Source organism: Dama dama, chromosome 28 (assembly GCF_033118175.1).
Source record: "Dama dama isolate Ldn47 chromosome 28, ASM3311817v1, whole genome shotgun sequence".
NCBI classification, from domain to species: domain Eukaryota; kingdom Metazoa; phylum Chordata; class Mammalia; order Artiodactyla; family Cervidae; genus Dama; species Dama dama.
Window position 1 is genome coordinate 547,741 of NC_083708.1, and position 18,019 is coordinate 565,759.

Here is an 18,019-nt window from a genome sequence, read left to right on the forward strand (position 1 = left end):
GGGCCTCAACTCGCGGCGAGGGGGAAATCTCATGGTTTTTCTCGAGTTGCGGACGGAACCTGGGGTATATTCTCGAGTTACGACGGGGAGGGCCCTTCCAGACACGTGTTTGTTCAGCGACGTCAGGACTCCGGCCTAGGTGCGAGGGACACCTCGGGATTCTCCTCGAGTCTTGGCATGGCAATTGGGACGCGTCTCCACCTGAGGCGGGAGAGCCAGTGTCCCTTTCCACGTGCCACAGGGATCCTGGGACTCCTATCCATTTTCAAGAGGAGTCAGGCATCGTCTCCTTTGGAAGCATTGATCTCCGCGGACCTCTTGGGTTTTCAAAGGATGTGAGGCCTCCGGTCGCGATGAGGCGGAGGACTAGGTCTTACTCTGTGGTCTCCAAAGGGGATTCAGACAACCCTTCGACTTGGGAGATGCAAGACGAGCCTGCATTCAATTCATGCAGGGATATCCGGCCTTACTTCGAGTCAGAGCATCTCGGTGTCCATTCCACTTGAGGCCACAAACTCAAGGTCCCTCTCGCATACCTGTAGCTGAGAGAAGCCTCGTCTTGAGGTGCTTGTGAAAAGTGGGTATTCCTCTTGAGTCGAAGCCAGGGTCTAAGCTCTCATCTCGAGTTGATCTGGGGTCCACGGAGCCCTTTCGTGTTGCTCCAGTGACCTCAGGATCCCTCTAGACTCTAGACAGTGATCTTGGGTTTTCTCTGGAGTGCCATCAAGGAAATCAAGGCTCCTTTCACGTTTGATGTGGAACACGGAATTGCTCTGCACGCAGTGCCGGGGAATCGGGCCTCATCTCGCGGCGAGGGGGAAATCTCATGGTTTTTCTCGAGTTGCGGCCGGAACCTGGTGTATATTCTCGAGTTACGACGGGGAGGGCCCTTCCAGACACGTGTTTGTTCAGCGACGTCAGGACTCCTGCCTAGGTGCGAGGGACACCTCGGGATTCTCCTCGAGTCTTGGCATGGCAATGGGGAAGCGTCTCCACGTGAGGCGGGAGACCCAGGGTCCCTTTCCACGTGCCACAGGGATCCTGGGACTCCTATCCATTTTCAAGAGGAGTCAGGCATCGTCTCCTTTGGAAGCATTGATCTCCGCGGACCTCTCGAATTTTCAAAGGATGTGAGGCCCCCGGTCGCTATGAGGCGGAGAATTAGGTCTTTCTCTGTGGTCTCCACAGGGGATTCAGACATCCCTTCATCTTGGGAGATGCAAGACGAGCCTGCATTCAATTCACTGCAGGGATATCCGGCCTTACTTCGAGTCAGAGCATCTCGGTGTCCGTTCCACTTGAGGCCACAAACTCAGGGTCCCTCTCACATACCTGTAGCTGAGAGAAGCCTCCTCTTGAGGTGCTTGTGGAAAGTTGGTATTCCTCTTGAGTCCAAGCCAGGGACTAAGCTCTCATCTCGAGTTGATTGGGGGTCCACGGAGCCCTTTCCTGTTGCTCCAGGGACCTCAGGATCCCTCTAGACTTGAGACAGTGATCTTGGGTATTCTCTGGAGTGGCATCAAGGAAATCAAGTCTCCTTTCATGTTTGATGTGGAACACGGAATTGCTCTGCACGCAGTGCAGGGGAATCTGGTTTCATCTCGCGGCGAGGGGGAAGACTCATGGTTTTTCTCGAGTTGCGGCCCGAACCTGTGGTATATTCTGGAGTTACGACGGGGAGGGCCCTTCCAGACACGTGCTTGTTCAGCGACGTCAGGACTCCTGCCTAGGTGCGAGGGACACCTCGGGATTCTCCTCGAGTCTTGGCATGGCAATTGGGACGCCTCTCTATGTGAGGCGGGAGCCCCAGGTTCCCTTTCCAGGTGCCACAGGAATCCTGGGACTCCTATCCATTCTCAAGAGGAGTCAGGCATCGTCTCCTTTGGAAGCATTGATCTCCGTGGACCTCTCGAGTTTTCAAAGGATGTGAGGCCTCCGGTCGCGATGAGGCGGAGAACTAGGTCTTTCTCTGTGGTCTCCACAGGGGATTCAGACATCCCTTCGTCTTGGGAGATGCAAGACGAGCGTGCATTCAATTCACTGCAGGGATATCCGGCCTTACTTCGAGTCAGAGCATCAAGGTGTCCATTCCACTTGAGGCCACAAAATCAGGGTAACTCTCATATACTTGTACCTGAGAGAAGCCTCCTCTTGAGGTGCTTGTGGAAAGTTGGTATTCCTCTTGAGTCGAAGCCAGGGACTAAGCTCTCATCTCGAGTTGATCTGGGGTCCCCGGAGCCCTTTCCTGTAGCTACAGTGACCTCAGGGTCCCTCTAGACTTGAGACAGTGATCTTGGGTTTTCTCTGGAGTGCCATCAAGGAAATCAAGGCTCCTTTCACGTTTGATGTGGAAAACGGAATTGCTCTGCACGCAGTGCAGGGGAATCGGGCCTCATCTCGCGACGAGGGGGAAGTCTCATGGTTTTTCTCGAGTTGCGGCCGGAACCTGGAGTATATTCTCGAGTTACGACGGGGAGGGCCCTTCCAGACACGTGTTTGTTCAGCGACGTCAGGACTCCTGCCTAGGTGGGAGGGACACCTCGGGATTCTCCTCGAGTCTTGGCATGGCAATTGGGACGCGTCTCCACGTGAGGCGGGAGACCCAGGGTCCCTTTTGACGTGCCACAGGGATCCTGGGACTCCTATCCACTTTCAGGAGGAGTCAGGCATCGTCTCCTTGGGAAGCATTGATCTCCTCGGACCTCTAGAGTTTTCAAAGGATGTGAGGCCTCCGTTCGCGTTGAGGCGGACGACTAGGTCTTTCTCTGTGGTCTCCACAGGGGATTCAGACATCCCTTCGTCTTGGGAGATGCAAGAAGAGCCTGCATTCAATTCACTGCAGGGATATCCGGCCTTACTTCGAGTCAGAGCATCTCGGTTTCCCTTCCACTTGAGGCCACAATCTCAGGGTCCCTCTCACATACCTGTAGCTGAGAGAAGCCTCCTCTTGAGGTGCTCTTGGAAATTTGGTATTCCTCTTGAGTCGAAGCCAGGGACTAAGCTCTCATCTCGAGTTGATTTGGGGTCCACGGGGCCCTTTCGTGTTGCTCCAGTGACCTCAGGATCCCTCTAGACTTGAAACAGTGTTCTTGGGTTTTCTCTGGAGTGCCATCAAGGAAATCAAGGCTCCTTTCACGTTTGATGTGGAACACGGAATTGCTCTGCACGCAGTGCAGGGGAATCGGGCCTCATCTCGCGGCGAGGGGGAAGTCTCATTGTTTTTCTCGAGTTGCGGCCGGAACCTGGGGTATATTCTCGAGTTACGACGGGGAGGGCCCTTCCAGACACGTGTTTGTTCAGCGACGTCAGGACTCCTGCCTAGGTGCGAGGGACACCTCGGGATTCTCCTCGAGTCTTGGCATGGCAATTGGGACGCGTCTCCACGTGAGGCGGTTGACCCAGTGTCCCTTTCCACGAGCCACAGTGATCCTGGGACTCCTATGCATTTTCAAGAGGAGTCAGGCATCGTCTCCTTTGGAAGCATTGATCTCTGCAGACCTCTCGAGTTTTCAAAGGATGTGAGGCCTCCGGTCACGATGAGGCGGAGGATTAGGTCTTTCTCTGTGGTCTCCAGAGGGGATTCAGACATACCTTCGTCTTGGGAGATGCAAGACGGGCCTGCATTGAATTCACTGCAGGGATATCCGGCCTTACCTGAGTCAGAGCATCTCGGTGTCCATTACACTTGAGGCCACAAATTCAGGGTCCCTCTCACATAACCGTAGCTGAGAGAAGCCTCCTCTTGAGGTGCTTGTGGAAAGTTGGTATTCCTCTTGAGTCGAAGCCAGGGACTAAGCTCTCATCTCGAGTTGATTTGGGGTCCACGGAGCCCTTTTGTGTAGCTCCAGTGACCTCAGGATCCCTCTAGACTTGAGACAGTGATCTTGGGTTTTCTCTGGAATGCCAACAAGGAAATCAAGGCTCCCTTCACGTTTGATGTGGAACACGGAATTGCTCTGCACGCAGTGCAGGGGAATCGGGCCTCATCTCGTGGCAAGGGGGATGTCTCATGGTTTTTCTCAAGTTGCGGCCGGAACCTGGGGTATATTCTCGAGTTACGACGGGGAGGGCCCTTCCAGACACGTGTTTGTTCAGCGACGTCAAGACTCCTGCCTAGGTGCGAGGGACACCTCGGGATTCTCCTCGAGTCTTGGCATGGCAATTGGGACGCGTCTCCATGTGAGGCGGGAGACTCAGTGTCCCTTTCCACGTGCCACAGGTATCCTGGGTCTCCTATCCATTTTCAAGAAGAGTCAGGCATCGTCTCCTTTGGAAGCATTGATCTCCGCGGACTTCTCGAGTTTTCAAAGGATGTGAGGCCTCCGGTCGCGTTCAGGCGGAGGACTAGGTCTTTCTCTGTGGTCTCCACAGGGGATTCAGACAACCCTTCGTCTTGGGAGATGCAAGACGAGCCTGCATCCAATTCACTGCAGGGATATCCGGCCTTACTTCGAGTCAGAGCATCTCGGTGTCCATTCCACTTGAGGCCACAAACTCGGGGTCCCTCAAATATACCTGAAGCTGAGAGAAGCCTCCTCTTGAGGTGCTGGTGGAAAGTTGTTATTCCTCTTGACTCGAAGCCAGCGACTAAGCTCTCATCTCGAGTTGATTTGGGGTCCACGGAGCCCTTTCGTCTTGCTCCAGTGACCTCAGGATCCCTCTAGACTTGAGACAGTGATCTTGGGTTTTCTCTGGAGTGCCATCAAGGAAATCAAGGCTCCTTTCACGTTTGATGTGGAACACGGAATGGCTCTGCCCGCAATGCAGGGGAATTGGGGCTCATCTCGCGTCTAGGGGGAAGTCTCATGTTTTTTTTCGAGTTGTGGTCGGAACCTGGGGTATATTCTCGAGTTACGATGGGGAGGGCCCTTCCAGACACGTGTTTGTTCAGAGACGTCAGGACTCCTGCCTAGGTGCGAGGGACACCTCGGGATTCTCCTCGAGTCTTGGCATGGCAATTGGGATGCGTCTCCATGTGAGGCGGGAGACCCAGTGTCCCTTTCCACGTGCCACAGGGATCCTGGGACTCCTATCCATTTTCAAGAGGAGTCAGGCATTGTCTCCTTTGGAAGCATTGTTCTCGCGGACCTCTCGAGTTTTCAAAGGATGTGAGGCCTCCGCTCTCGATGATGCGGAGAACTCGGTCTTTCTCTGTCGTCTCCACAGGGGATTCAGACATCCCTTCGTCTCGGGAGATGCAAGACGAGCCTGCATTCAATTCACTGCAGGGATATCCGGCCTTACTGCGAGTCAGAGCATCTCGGTGTCCATTCCACTTGAGGCCACAAACTCAGGGTCCCTCTCACATACCTGTAGCTGAGAGAAGCCTCCTCTTGAGGTGCTTGTGGAAAGTTGGTATTCCTCTTGAGTCGAAGCCAGGGACTAAGCTCTCATCTCGAGTTGATTTGGGATCCACGGAGCCCTTTCGTGTTGCTACAGTGACCTCAGGATCCCTCTAGACTTGAGACAGTGATCTTGGGTTTTCTCTGGAGTGTCATCAAGGAAATCAAGGCTCCTTTCACGTTTGATGTGGAACACGGAATTGCTCTGCACGCAGTGCAGGGGAATCGGGCCTCATCTCGCGACGAGGGGGAAGTCTCATGGTTTTTCTCGAGTTGCGGCCCGAACCTGGGGTATATTCTCGAGTTACGACGGGGAGGGCCCTTCCAGACACGTGTTTGTTCAGCGACATCAGGACTCCTGCCTTGGTGCGAGGGACACCTCGGGATTCTCCTGGAGTCTTGGCATGGCAATTTGGACGCGTCTCCACGTGAGGCGGGAGACCCAGGGTCCCTTTCCACGTGCCACAGGGATCCTGGGACTCCTATCCATTTTCAAGAGGAGTCAGGCATCGTCTCCTTTGGAAGCATTGATCTCCTGATACCTCTCGAATTTTCAAAGAATGTGAGGTCTCCGGTCGCGATGAGGCGGAGGACTAGGTCTTTCTCTGTGGTCTCCACAGCGGATTCAGACATCCCTTCGTCTTGGGAGATGCAAGACGAGCCTGCATTCAATTCACTGCAGGGTTCTCCGGCCTTACTTCGAGTCAGAGCATCACGGAGTCCATTCCATTTGAGGCCACAAACTCAGGGTCCCTCTCACATACCTGTAGTTGAGAGAAGCCATCTCTTGAGGTGCTTGTGGAAAGTTGGTATTCCTCTTGATTCGAAGCCAGGGACTAAGCTGTCATCTCGAGTTGATTTGGGGTCCCCGGAGCCCTTTCGTGTTGCTCCAGTGACCTCAGGATCCCTCTAGACTTGAGACAGTGATCTTGGGTTTTCTCTGGAGTGCCATCAAGGAAATCAAGGCTCCTTTCACTTTTGATGTGGAACACGGAATTGCTCTGCACGCAGTGCAGGGGAATCGGGTCTCATCTCGCGGTGAGGGGGAAGTCTCATGGTTTTTCTCGAGTTGCGGCCAGAACCTGGGGTATATTTTCGTTTTACGACGGGGAGGGCCCTTCCAGACACGTGTTTGTTCAGCGACGTCAGGACTCCTGCCTAGGTGCGAGGGACACCTCGGGATTCTCCTCGAGTCTTGGCATGGCAATTGGGACGCGTCTCCACGTGAGGCGGTAGACCCAGGGTCCCTTTCCACGTGCCACAGGGATCGTGGGACTCCTATCCATTTTCAAGAAGAGTCAGGCATCGTCTCCTTTGGAAGCATTGATCTCCGCGGACCTCTCGAGTTTTCAAAGGATATGAGGCCTCCGGTCGTGATGAGGCGGAGGACTAGGTCTTTCTCTGTGGTCTCCACAGGGGATTCAGACATCCCTTCGTCTTGGGAGATGCAAGACGAGCCTGCATTCAATTCACTTTAGGGATATCCGGCCTTACTTCGAGTCAGAGCATCTCGGTGTCCATTCCACTTGAGGCCACAAAATCAGGGTCCCTCTCACATACATGTAGCTGAGAGACGCCTCCTCTTGAGGTGCTTGTGGAAAGTTGGTATTCCTCTTGAGTCGAAGCCAGGGACTAAGCTCTCATCTCGAGTTGATTTGGGGTCCACGGAGCCCTTTCGTGTTGCTCCAGTGACCTCAGGATCCCTCTAGACTTGAGACAGTGATCTTGGGTTTTCTCTGGAGTGCCATCAAGGAAATCAAGGCTCCTTTCAAGTTTGATTTTGAAACACAGAATTGCTCTGCACGCAGTTCAGGGGAATCGGGCCTCATCTCGCGGCAAGGGGGATGTCTCATGGTTTTTCTCGACTTGGGGCCGGAACCTGGGGTATATTCTCGAGTTACGACGGGGAGGGCACTTTCAGACACGTGTTTGTTCAGCGACGTCAGGACTCCTGCCTAGGTGCGAGGGACACCTCGGGATTCTCCTCGAGTCTTGGCATGGCAATTGGGACGCGCCTCCATGTGAGGCGGGAGACCCAGGGTCGCTTTCCACGTGCCACAGGGTTCCTGGGACTCCTATCCATTTTCAAGAGGAGTCAGGCATCGTCTCCTTTGGAAGCATTGATCTCCGCCCACCTCTCGAGTTTTCAAAGGATGTGAGGCCTCCGGTCGCGAGAAGGCGGAGAACTAGGTTTTTCTCTGTGGTCTCCACGGGGGATTCAGACATCCCTTCGTCTTGGGAGATGCAAGACGAGTCTGCATTCAAATCACTGCAGGGATATCCGGCCTTACTTCGAGTCAGAGCATCTCGGTGTCCATTCCACTTGAGGCCACAAAATCAGGGTCCCTCTCACATACATGTAGCTGAGAGAAGCCTCCTCTTGAGGTGCTTGTGGAAAGTTGGTATTCCTCTTGAGTCGAAGCCAGGGACTAAGCTCTCATCTCGAGTTGATTTGGGGTCCACGGAGCCCTTTCGTCTTGCTCCAGTGACCTCAGGATCCCTCTAGACTTCAGACAGTGATCTTGGGTTTTCTCTGGAGTGCCATCAAGGAAATCAAGGCTCCTTTCAAGTTTGATGTGGAACACGGAATTGCTCTGCACGCAGGTCAGGGGAATCGGGCCTCATCTCGCGGCAAGGGGGATGTCTCATGGTTTTTCGCGAGTTGCGGCCGGAACATGAGGTATATTCTCGAGTTACGACGGGGAGGGCCCTTTCAGACACGTGTTTGTTCAGCGACGTCAGGACTCCTGCCTAGGTGCAAGGGACACCTCGGGATTCTCCTCGAGTCTTGGCATGGCAATTGGGATGCGTCTCCACGTGAGGCGGGAGACCCAGGGTCCCTTTCCCCGTGCCACAAGGATCCTCGGACTCCTATCCATTTTCAAGAAGAGTCAGGCATCGTCTCCTTTGGAAGCATTGATCTCCGCGGACCTCTCGAGTTTTCAAAGGATGTGAGGCCTCCGGTCTCGATGAGGCGGTGAACTAGTTCTTTCTCTGTGGTCTCCACTGGGGATTCAGACATCTCTTCGTCTTGGGAGATGCAAGACGAGCCTGCATTCAGTTCACTGCAGGGATATCCGGCCTTACTTCGAGTCAGAGCATCTCGGTGTCCATTCCACTTGAGGCCACAAACTCGGGGTCCCGCTCAAATACCTGTAGCTGAGAGAAGCCTCCTCTTGAGGTGCTTGTGGAAAGTTGGTATTCCTCTTGAGTCTAAGCCAGGGACTAAGCTCTCATCTCGAGTTGATTTGGGGTCCACGGAGCCCTTTCCTGTTGGTCCAGTGACCTCAGGATCCCTCTAGACTTGAGACAGTGATCTTGGGTTTTCTCTGGAGTGCCATCAAGGAAATCAAGGCTCCTTTCACGTTTGATGTGGAACACGGAATTGCTCTGCATGCAGTGCAGGGGAATCAGGCCTCATCTCGCGGCGAGGGGGAAATCTCATGGTTTTTCTCGAGTTGCGGCCTGAACCTGGGGTATATTCTCGAGTTACGACGGGAAGGGCCTTCCAGACACGTGTTTGTTGACCGACGTCAGGACTGCTGCCTAGGTGCGAGGGACACCTCGGGATTCTCCTCGAGTCTTGGCATGGCAATTTGGACGCGTCTCCACGTGAGGCGGGAGACCCAGGTTCCCTTTCCACGTGCCACAGGGATCCTGGGACTCCTATCCATTTTCAAGAGGAGTCAGGCATCGTCTCCTTTGGAAGCATTGATCTCCGCGGACCTCTCGAGTTTTCAAAGGATGTGAGGCCTCCGGTCGCGATGAGGCGGAGAACTCGGTCTTCCTCTGCGGTCTCCACAGGGGATTCAGACATCCCTTCGTCTTGGGAGATGCAAGACGAGCCTGCATTCAATTCACTGCAGGAATATCCGGCCTTACTTCGAATCAGAGCATCTCGGTGTCCATTCCACTTGAGGCCACAAACTCAGGGTCCGTCTCACATACCTGTAGCTGAGAGAAGCCTCCTCTTGAGGTGCTTGTGGAAAGTTGGTATTCCTCTTGATTCGAAGCCGGGGACTAAGCTCTCATCTCGAGTTGATTTGGGGTCCACGGAGCCCTTTCCTGTTGGTCCAGTGACCTCAGGATCCCTCTAGACTTGAGACAGTGATCTTGGGTTTTCTCTGGAGTGCCATCAAGGAAATCAAGGCTCCTTTCACGTTTGATGTGGAACACGGAATTGCTCTGCATGCAGTGCAGGGGAATCTGGCCTCATCTCGCGGCAAGGAGGATGTCTCATGGTTTTTCTAAGTAGCGGCCGGAACCTGGGGTATATTCTGAGTTACGAAGCGGAGGGCCCTTCCAGACACGTGTTTGTTCAGCGACGTCAGGACTCATGCCTAGGTGCGAGGGACACCTCGGGATTCTCCGCGAGTCTTGGCATGGCAATTGGGACGCGTCTCCACGTGAGGAGGGAGACCTTGGGTCCCTTTCCACGTGCCACAGGGATCCTGGGACTCCTATCCATTTTCAAGAAGAGTCAGGCATCTTCTCCTTTGGAAGCATTGATCTCCGCGGACCTCTCGAATTTTCAAAGGATATGAGGCCTCCGGTCGCGATGAGGCGGAGAACTAGGTCTTTCTCTGTGGTCTCCACAGGGGATTCAGACAACCCTTCGTCTTGGGAGATGCAAGACGAGCCTGCATTCAATTCACTGCAGGCATATCCGGCCTTACTTCGAGTCAGAGCATCTCGCTGTCCATTCCACTTTGGCCAAAAACTCAGGGTCCCTCTCACATACCTGTAGCTGAGAGAAGCCTCCTCTTGAGTGGCCTGTGGAAAGTTCGTATTCCTCTTGAGTCGAAACCAGGGAATAAGCTCTCATCTCGTGTTGATTTGGGGTCCCCGGAGCCCTTTAATGTTGCTCCAGTGACCTCAGGATCCCTCTAGACTTGAGACAGTGATCTTGGGTTTTCTCTGGAGTGCCATCAAGGAAATCAAGGCTCCTATCATATTTGATGTGGAACACGGAATTGCTCTGCACGCAGTGCAGGGGAATCGGGCCTCATCTCGCGGCGAGGGGGAAGTCTCATGGTTTTTCTCGAGTTGCGGCCGGAACTTGGGGTATATTCTCGAGTTACGACGGGGAGGGCCCTTCCAGACACGTGTTTGTTCAGCGACGTCAGGACTCCTGCCTAGGTGCGAGGGACACCTCGGGATTCTCCTCGAGTCTTGGCATGGCAATTGGGACGCGCCTCCATGTGAGGCGGAAGACCCAGGGTCGCTTTCCACGTGCCACAGGGTTCCTGGGACTCCTATCCATTTTCAAGAGGAGTCAGGCATCGTCTCCTTTGGAAGCATTGATCTCCGCCCACCTCTCGAGTTTTCAAAGGATGTGAGGCCTCCGGTCACGAGAAGGCGGAGAACTAGGTTTTTCTCTGTGGTCTCCACGGGGGATTCAGACATCCCTTCGTCTTGGGAGATGCAAGACGAGTCTGCATTCAAATCACTGCAGGGATATGCGGTTTACTTCGAGTCAGAGCATCTTGGTGTCCATTCCACTTAAGGCCACAAATTCAGGGTCCCTCTCACATACCTGTTGCTTAGAGAATCCTCCTCTTGAGGTGCTTGTGAAAAGTTGGTATTCCTCTGGAGTCGAAGCCAGGGACTAAGCTCTCATCTCGAGTTGATTTGGGGTCCACGGAGCCCTTTCGTGTTGCTCCAGTGACCTCAGGATCCCTCTAGACTTGAGACAGTGATCTTGGGTTTTCTCTGGAGTGCCATCAAGGAAATCAAGGCTCCTTTCACGTTTGATGAGGAACACGGAATTGCTTTGCATGCAGTGCAGGGGAATCGGGCCTCATCTCGCGGCGAGGGGGAAGTCTCATGGTTTTTCTCGAGTTGTGGCCGGAACCTGGGGTATATTCTCGAGGTACGACGGGGAGTGCCCTTCCAGACACGTGTTTGTTCAGCGACGGCAGGACTCCTGCCTAGGTGCGAGGGACACCTCGGGATTCTCCTCGAGTCTTGCCATGGCAATTGGGACGCGTCTCCACGTGAGGCGGGAGACCCAGGGTCCCTTTCCACGTGCCACAGGGATCCTGGGACTCCTATCCATTTTCAAGAGGAGTCAGGCATCGTCTCCTTTTGAAGCATTGATCTCCGCGGACTTCTCGAGTTTTCAAAGGATGTGAGGCCTCCGGTCGCGATGAGCGGGAGAACTAGTTCTTTCTCTGTGGTCTCCACAGGGGATTCAGACATTCCTTCCTCTTGGGAGATGCAAGACGAGCCTGCTTTCAATTCACTGCAGGAATATCCGGCCTTACTTCGAGTCAGAGCCTCTCGGTGTCCATTCCACTTGAGGCCACAAACTCAGGGTCCCTCTCACATACCTGTAGCTGATGGAAGCCTCCTCTTAAGGTGCTTGTGGAAAGTTGGTATTCCTCTTGAGTCGAAGCCAGGGACTAAGCTCTCATCTCGAGTTGATTTGGGGTTCACGGAGCGCTTTCGAGTTGCTCCAGTGACTTCAGGATCCCTCTGGACTTGAGACAGTGATCTTGGGTTTTCGCTGGAGTGCCATCAAGGAAATCAAGGCTCATTTCACATTTGATGTGGAACACGGAATTGCTTTGCACGCAGTGCAGGGGAATCGGGCCTCATCTCGCGGCGAGGGGGAAGTCTCATGGTTTTTCTCGAGTTGCGGCCGGAACCTGGGGTATATTCTCCAGTTAGGACGGGGAGGGCCCGTCCAGACACGTGTCTGTTCAGCGACGTCAGCACTCCTGCCTAGGTTCGATGGACACCTCGGTATTCTCCCCAAGTCTTGGCATGGCAATTGGGACGCGTCTCCACGTGAGGCGGGAGACCCAGGGTCCCTTTCCACGTGCCACAGGAATCCTGGGACACCTATCCATTTTCAAGAGGAGTCAGGAATCGTTGCCTTGGGAAGCATTGGTCTCCGCGGACCTCTCAAGTTTTCAATGGATGTGAGGCCTCCGGTCGCGATGAGGCGGAGAACTAGGTCTTTCTCATTGGTCTCCACAGGGGATTCAGACATGCCTTCGTCTTGGGAGATGAAAGACGAGCCTGCTTTCAATTCACTGCAGGGATATCCGGCCTTACTTCGAGTCAGAGCATCTCGGTGTCCATTCCACTTGAGGCCACAAACTCAGGGTCCCTCTCACATACCTGTAGCTGAGAGAAGCCTCCTCTTGAGGTGCTTGTGGAAAGTTGGTATTCCTCTTGAGTCGAAGCCAGGGACTAAGCTCTCATCTCGAGTTGATTTGGTGTCCACGGAGCATTTTTGTGTTGCTCCAGTGACCTCAGGATCCCTCTAGAATTGAGAGAGTGATCTTGGGTTTTCTCTGGAGTGCCATCAAGGAAATCAAGGCTCCGTTCACGTTTGATGTGGAACACGGAATTGCTCTGCACGCAGTGCACGGAATCGGGCCTCATCTCGGGGCGAGGGGGAAGTCTCATGGTTTTTCTCGAGTTGCGGACGGACCCTGGGGTATATTCTCGAGTTACGACGGGAGTGCCCTTCCAGACACGTGTTTGTTCAGCGACGCCAGGCCTCGGGCCTAGGTGAGAGGGACACCTCGGGATTCTCCTCGAGTCTTGGCATGGCAATTGGGACGCGTCTCCACGTGAGGCGGGAGACCCAGGGTCCCTTTCCACGTGCCACACGGATCCTGGGACTCCTATCCATTTTCAAGAGGAGTCAGGCATCGTCTCCTTTGGTAGCATTGATCTCCGCGGACCTCTCGAGTTTTCAAATGATGTGAGGCCTCCGGTCGCGTTGAGGCGGAGGACTAGGTCTTTCTCTGTGGTCTCCACAGGGGATTCAGACAACCCTTCGTCTTGGGAGATGCAAGACGAGCCTGCATCCAATTCACTGCAGGGATATCCGGCCTTACTTCGAGTCAGAGCATCTCGGTATCCATTCCACTTGAGGCCACAAACTCGGGGTCCCTCAAATATACCTGAAGCTGAGAGAATCCTCCTCTTGACGTGCTTGTGGAAAGTTGTTATTCCTCTTGACTCGAAGCCAGGGACTAAGCTCTCATCTCGAGTTGATTTGGGGTCCACGGAGCCTTTTCGTGTTGCTACAGTGACCTCAGGATCCCTCTGGACTTGAGACAGTGATCTTGGGTTTTCTCTGGAGTGCCATCAAGGAAATCAAGGCTCCTTTCACGTTTGATGTGGAACACGGAATTGCTCTGCACGCAGTGCAGGGGAATCAGGCCTCATCTCGCGGCGAGGGGGAAGTCTTGGTTTTTCGCGAGTGGCGGCCGGAACCTGGGGTATATTCTCGAGTTACGACGGGGAGGGCCCTTCCAGACACGTGTTTCTTCAGCGAAGTGAGGACTCCTGACTAGGTGCGAGGGACACCTCGGGGTTCTCCTCGAGTCTTGGCATGGCAATTGGGACGCGTCTCCATGTGAGGCGGGAAACCCAGGGTCCCTTTCCACGTGCCACAGGGATCCTGGGACTCCTATCCATTTTCAAGAGGAGTCAGGCATCGTCTCCTTTGGAAGCATTGATCTCCGCAGACCTCTCGAGTTTTGAAAGGATGTGAGGCCTCCGGTCGCGATGAGCCGGAGAACTAGTTCTTTCTCTGTGGTCTCCACAGGGGATTCAGACATCCCTTCCTCTTAGGAAATGCAAGACGAGCCTGCTTTCAATTCCCTGCAGGAATATCCGGCCTTACTTCGAGTCAGAGCATCTCGGTGTCCATTCCACTTGAGGCCACAAACTCAGGGTCCCTCTCACATACCTGTAGCTGAGAGAAGCCTCCTCTTGAGGTGCTTGTGGAAAGTTGGTATTCCTCTTGACTCGAAGCCAGGGACTAAGCTCTCATCTCGAGTTGATTTGGGGTCCACGGAGCCCTTTCGTGTTGCTCCAGTGACCTCAGGATCCCTCTAGACTTGAGACAGTGATCTTGCGTTTTCTCTGGAGTGCCATCAAGGAAATCAAGGCTCCTTTCACGTTTGATATGGAACATGAAATTGCTCTGCATGCAGTGCAGGGGAATCGGGCCTCATCTCGTGGCGAGGGGGAAGTCTCATGGTTTTTCTCGAGTTGCGGCCGGAACCTGGGGTATATTCTCGAGTTACGAAGGGGAGGTCTGTTCCAGACACGTGTTTGTTCAGCGACGTCAGGACTCCTGCCTAGGTGCGAGGGACACCTCGGGATTCTCCTCGAGCCTTGGCATGGCAATTGGGACGCGTCTCCACGTGAGGCAGGAGACCCAGGGTCCCTTTCCACGTGCCACAGGGATCCTGGAACTCCTATCCATTTTCAGTAGGAGTCAGGCATGGTCTCCTTTGGAAGCATTGATCTCCGCGGACCTCTCGAGTTTTCAAAGGATGTGAGGCCTCCGGTCGCGATGAGGCGGAGGACTAGGTCTTTCTCTGTGGTCTCCACAGGGGATTCAGACAACCCTTCGTCTTGGGAGATGCAAGACGAGCCTGCATTCAATTCACTGCAGGGATATCCGGCCTTACTTCGAGTCAGAGCATCTCGGTGTCCATTCCACTTGAGGCCACAAACTCAGGGTCCCTCTCACATACATGTAGCTGAGAGAAGCCTCCTCTTGAGGGGCTTGTGGAAAGTTCGTATTCCTCTTGAGACGAAGCCAGGGACTAAGCTCTCATCTCGAGGTGATTTGGGGTCCACGGAGCCCTTTCCTGTTGGTCCAGTGACCTCAGGATCCCTCTAGACTTGAGACAGTGATCTTGGGTTTTCTCTGGAGTGCCATCAAGGAAATCACGGCTCCTTTCAAGATTGATGTGGAACACGGAATTGCTCTGCATGCAGTGCAGGGGAATCAGGCCTCAACTCGCGGCGAGGGGTAAATCTCATGGTTTTTCTCGAGTTGCGGCCCGAACCTGGGGTATATTCTCGAGTTACGACGGGGAGGGCCCTTCCAGACACGTGTTTGTTCAGCGACGTCAGGACTCCTGCCTAGGTGCGAGGGACACCTCGGGATTCTCCTCGAGTCTTGGCATGGCAATTGGGACGCGTCTCCACGTGAGGCGGGAGACCCAGGTTCCCTTTCCACGTGCCACAGGGATCCTGGGACTCCTATCCATTTTCAAGAGGAGTCAGGCATCGTCTCCTTTGGAAGCATTGATCTCCGCGGACCTCTCGAGTTTTCAAAGGATGTGAGGCCACCGGTCGCGATGAGGCAGAGAACTCGGTCTTTCTCTGTGGTCTCCACAGGGGATTCAGACATCCCTTCGCCTTGGGAGATGCAAGATGAGCCTGCATTCAATTCACTGCAGGGATAACCGGCCTTACTTCGAGTCAGAGCATCTCGGTGTCCATTCCACTTGAGGCCACAAACTCAGGGTCCCTCTCACATACCTGTAGCTGAGAGAAGCCTCCTCTTGAGGTGCTTGTGGAAAGTTGGTATTCCTCTTGAGTCGAAGCCAAGGACTAAGCTCTCATCTCGAGTTGATTTGGGGTCCACGGAGCCCTTTCTTGTTGCTCCAGTGACCTCAGGATCCCTCTAGACTTGAGACAGTGATCTTGGGTTTTCTCTGGAGTGCCATTAAGGAAATCAAGGCTCCTTTCACTTTTCATGTGGAACACGGAATTGCTCTGCACGCAGTGCAGGGGAATCGGGCCTCATCTCGCGACGAGGGGGAAGTCTTATGGTTTTTCTCGAGTTGCGGCCGGAACCTGGAGTATATTCTCGAGTTACGACGGGGAGGGCCCTTCCAGACACGTGTTTGTTCAGCGACGTCAGGACTCCTGCCTAGGTGGGAAGGACACCTCGGGATTCTCCTCGAGTCTTGGCATGGCAATTGGGACGCGTCTCCACGTGAGGCGGGAGACCCAGGGTCCCTTTTGACGTGCCACAGGGATCCTGGGACTCCTATCCACTTTCAGGAGGAGTCAGGCATCGTCTCCTTGGGAAGCATTGATCTCCTCGGACCTCTAGAGTTTTCAAAGGATGTGAGGCCTCCGTTCGCGTTGAGGCGGACGACTAGGTCTTTCTCTGTGGTCTCCACAGGGGATTCAGACATCCCTTCGTCTTGGGAGATGCAAGAAGAGCCTGCATTCAATTCACTGCAGGGATATCCGGCCTTACTTCGAGTCAGAGCATCTCGGTGTCCTTTCCACTTGAGGCCACAATCTCAGGGTCCCTCTCACATACCTGTAGCTGAGAGAAGCCTCCTCTTGAGGTGCTCTTGGAAATTTGGTATTCCTCTTGAGTCGAAGCCAGGGACTAAGCTCTCATCTCGAGTTGATTTGGGGTCCACGGGGCCCTTTCGTGTTGCTCCAGTGACCTCAGGATCCCTCTAGACTTGAAACAGTGTTCTTGGGTTTTCTCTGGAGTGCCATCAAGGAAATCAAGGCTCCTTTCACGTTTGATGTGGAACACGGAATTGCTCTGCACGCAGTGCAGGGGAATCGGGCCTCATCTCGCGGCGAGGGGGAAGTCTCATTGTTTTTCTCGAGTTGCGGCCGGAACCTGGGGTATATTCTCGAGTTACGACGGGGAGGGCCCTTCCAGACACGTGTTTGTTCAGCGACGTCAGGACTCCTGCCTAGGTGCGAGGGACACCTCGGGATTCTCCTCGAGTCTTGGCATGGCAATTGGGACGCGTCTCCACGTGAGGCGGTTGACCCAGTGTCCCTTTCCACGAGCCACAGTGATCCTGGGACTCCTATGCATTTTCAAGAGGAGTCAGGCATCGTCTCCTTTGGAAGCATTGATCTCTGCAGACCTCTCGAGTTTTCAAAGGATGTGAGGCCTCCGGTCACGATGAGGCGGAGGATTAGGTCTTTCTCTGTGGTCTCCAGAGGGGATTCAGACATCCCTTCGTCTTGGGAGATGCAAGACGGGCCTGCATTGAATTCACTGCAGGGATATCCGGCCTTACCTGAGTCAGAGCATCTCGGTGTCCATTACACTTGAGGCCACAAATTCAGGGTCCCTCTCACATAACCGTAGCTGAGAGAAGCCTCCTCTTGAGGTGCTTGTGGAAAGTTGGTATTCCTCTTGAGTCGAAGCCAGGGACTAAGCTCTCATCTCGAGTTGATTTGGGGTCCACGGAGCCCTTTTGTGTAGCTCCAGTGACCTCAGGATCCCTCTAGACTTGAGACAGTGATCTTGGGTTTTCTCTGGAATGCCAACAAGGAAATCAAGGCTCCCTTCACGTTTGATGTGGAACACGGAATTGCTCTGCACGCAGTGCAGGGGAATCGGGCCTCATCTCGTGGCAAGGGGGATGTCTCATGGTTTTTCTCAAGTTGCGGCCGGAACCTGGGGTATATTCTCGAGTTACGACGGGGAGGGCCCTTCCAGACACGTGTTTGTTCAGCGACGTCAAGACTCCTGCCTAGGTGCGAGGGACACCTCGGGATTCTCCTCGAGTCTTGGCATGGCAATTGGGACGCGTCTCCATGTGAGGCGGGAGACTCAGGGTCCCTTTCCACGTGCCACAGGTATCCTGGGTCTCCTATCCATTTTCAAGAAGAGTCAGGCATCGTCTCCTTTGGAAGCATTGATCTCCGCGGACTTCTCGAGTTTTCAAAGGATGTGAGGCCTCCGGTCGCGATGAGCGGGAGAACTAGTTCTTTCTCTGTGGTCTCCACAGGGGATTCAGACATTCCTTCCTCTTGGGAGATGCAAGACGAGCCTGCTTTCAATTCACTGCAGGAATATCCGGCCTTACTTCGAGTCAGAGCCTCTCGGTGTCCATTCCACTTGAGGCCACAAACTC